Genomic DNA, 3,308 nt, shown 5'->3' on the forward strand with positions numbered 1-3,308 from the left:
CTGGTTTTCAAAGTCAAATGTTCTGGGGGCTTGTCTTCCTGGTGCAGGACCCTTGGGCTGGGGAGCCTAATGTGGGGTTCAGACCACTCTTTCCTTGGGGAGAACCTCTGCAATTGTAATTATTCTCCCATTTGTGGGTCACCTACCCAGGGCGGGTATAGGTATTGACTCTATTGCATCTCTACCCCTCCCACCTGTCTCCCTGTGGTTCCTTCTTTATATCTTTAGTTGTGGAAGATGTTTTCTTCTAGTCTTCACATTGTTCTCATCGAAAGTTTGTATCTGAACAGTTGTAACTTTGGTGTGCCCATGGGAGGAAGTGAGCTCAGGGTCTTTCTACTCCACCATTTTGGCCACTCATTCCCAGAAAATATGTCTCTTGGTATTTACCCAAATGAGTTTAAAACTTATGTTTATGAAGAAAACATGCACTCAAATATTTATGGCAGCTTTATTCATAATTACCAAAACTTGAAAGCAACCAAGATGTTCTTCAGTAGGTGAATGGATAAAGTCTGGTACATCCATAGACTTGATTGCTATTCATCAATAAAAAGAAATGAGCTCTCAAGCCACAAAAACACAGAAAGAAACCTTAAATGCATATAACTAAGTGAAAGAAGCCAAACTGAAAAGGCTATATACCATATGTTTCCAAGTATATGACATTCTGGAACAGGCAAAACTAGAAGGAGACAGTAAAAAAGATCAGTAGTTGCAAAGAGTTGGCAGGGTGGGGGAAATAGGAGGGATGAATAGGTGGAGCACATGGGATACGGGAGGCAGTGAAACTATTTTGAATGATACTGTTATGGTTAAAATATATAACACAAAGAGTGAACCCTAATATAGTCTAAGGACTTTAGCTAATAATAATGTATCAGCATTGGATCATCAACTCCTTCGTGTGAGAGCACCAGAATCACAACTAAATGCTGAACAATCATCAACAGGAAGACACTGGAACTCACCAAAAAGATACCCCACATCCGAAGACAAAGGAGAAGCCACAGTGAGACGGTAGAAGGGGCATATTCACAATAAAATCGAATCCCATAACTTCTGGGGGGGTGACTCACAGACTGGAGAACACTTATACCACAGAAGGCCACCCACTGGAGTGAAGGTTCTGAGCCCCACATCAGGCTTCCCAACCTAGGGGTCCAGCAATGGGAGGAGGAACTCCTAGAGAATCAGACTTTGAAGGCTGGCAGGATTTGACTGAAGGACTTCGACATGACTGGGGGAAACAGAGACACCACTCTTGGAGGGCACACACAAAGTAGTGTGCGCATCGGGACCCAGGGGAAGGAGCAGTGATCCCATAGGAGACTGAACCAGACCTACCTGCTAGTTTTGGAGGGCCTCCTGCACAGGTGGGGGGTGGCTGTGGCTCACCGTGAGGACAAGGACAATGGCAGCAGAAGATCTGGGAAATACTCCTTGGCATGAGCCTCCCAGAGTAGGCCATTAGCTGCAACAAAGAGCCCAGGTTTGCTCCATTCTTGGGTCACCTCGGACCAAACAGCCAACAGGGAGGGAACCCAGCCCCACCCATCAGCAGACAAGTGGATTAAAGTTTTACTGAGCTCGGCCCACCAGAGCAACAGCCAGCTCTACCCACCACCAGTCCCTTCCATCAGGAAACGTGCACAAACCTCTTAGATAGCCTCGTGCACAAGAGAGCAGACAGCAGAATCAAGAAGAACTACAATTCTGCAGCCTGTGGAACAAAAACCACATTCACAGAAAGATAGACAAGATGAAAAGGCAGAGGGCTATGTACCAGATGAAGGAACAAGATAAAACCTCAGAAAAACACTTAAATGGGCCATTTCATGGACGACGGGTGTGGGAGAGCATCTGTGGGTGCCAGGCGCGAGGGGACCGGGAAGACCCAGCCGAGGGTGTGTGGATTTGAGCCTACGCATTTCTAACCCGAGATCTCGAAATGCATCGTGATTCCTGTCCGTTGGACTGTAAAGTTTATGTAGGTAATCTTGGAAACAATGGTAACAAGACTGAATTGGAATGAGTTTTTGGCTATTATGGACCACTCCGAAGTGTGTGGGTTGCTAGAAACCCTCCCGGCTTCGCTTTCGTTGAATTTGAAGATCCTTGAGATGCAGCCGATGCTGTCCGAGAGCTAGATGGGAGAACACTATGTGGCTGCCGAGTAAGAGTGGAACTGTCGAATGGTGAAAAGAGAAGTCGAAATCGTGGCCCACCTCCTTCTTGGGGTCGTCGCCCTCGAGATGATTATCGGAGGAGGAGTCCTCCACCTCGCCGCAGATCTCCAAGACGGAGAAGCTTCTCCCGCAGCCGGAGCAGGTCCCTTTCTAGAGATAGGAGAAGAGAGAGATCACTGTCCCGGGAGAGAAATCACAAGCCGTCCCCATCTTTCTCTAGGTCTCGTAGCCGATCTAGGTGAAATGAAAGGAAATAGAAGACCAGTTTGCAAGAGGAGTGGTGTACAGGAAATAACTTCATTTGACAGGAGTATGTACAGAAAATTCAAGTTTTGTTTGAGACTTCATAAGCTTGGTGCATTTTAAAAATATTTTAGCTGTTCACATTTGTTTGTCTCTCGGAACAGTGACACATAAAGATGTAATTCTCTATGGTTTGAAATGGATCATATGAGGCATGTAATATCAAGAACTGTTACTTTACAATGTTCCCTTAAGCAAAATTGAATTTGCTTTGAATTTTTAGTCTTGCAGAGACTGATAATAAACCTCTAACTCCTGCCCAGCTGAAGTGTGATGTTTACTATTACAGAAACAAAACTGGCAAAAATTGAAAAGACTCTGTAGCTGGGATATGGTATGCAGCTGTAGTTAAGCGGTCTTTAAAAGCTGCTGTGAACACAAGCCAGCAAGTAAAAATTAAAGCTGCACCCTTAAACTAGATTAGAGGTTTAAAAATTCCACTAGTCTTCACACTGGACAAGAGGTTGTCCAGTGGGTTTAGAATCTAAGAAGTTTCAAGAAAGTTAGTTTACCTTCTGTGATTGCTGAATATGGATGCATAGCTCTTTGTAATATATTTGGAAATTTGACACTATTCAAGATACCCATGTCCTGCCAGTTTAAGGGTACATTGTAGAGCTGAACTTTGAGTTACTGTGCAAGATTTTTTTTTCATGCTGTCATTTGTAATATGTTTTGTGAGAATCCTTGGGATTAAAGTTTTGGTTACAAAAAAAAAAAAAAAAACACCTAAATGAAGTGAAGAAAGAAAACTTCCAGAAAAAGAATTCACAATAATGGTAGTGAAGAACATCCAGGACCTCGGAAAAAGAATGG

The 3,308-nt window shown here is 44.0% G+C and overlaps 1 pseudogene; it reads left to right on the plus strand.

Annotated features, from left to right (window-relative positions):
• The first annotated feature begins 1,951 nt into the window (after nucleotides 1-1,951).
• LOC112414619 (serine/arginine-rich splicing factor 3 pseudogene) lies at nucleotides 1,952-2,547 on the plus strand (annotated as a pseudogene).
• The last annotated feature ends 761 nt before the right edge of the window (nucleotides 2,548-3,308 follow it).

This window comes from Neophocaena asiaeorientalis, unplaced genomic scaffold (assembly GCF_003031525.2).
Source record: "Neophocaena asiaeorientalis asiaeorientalis breed wild unplaced genomic scaffold, Neophocaena_asiaeorientalis_V1.1 scaffold313, whole genome shotgun sequence".
Classification (NCBI taxonomy): Eukaryota; Metazoa; Chordata; class Mammalia; order Artiodactyla; family Phocoenidae; genus Neophocaena; species Neophocaena asiaeorientalis.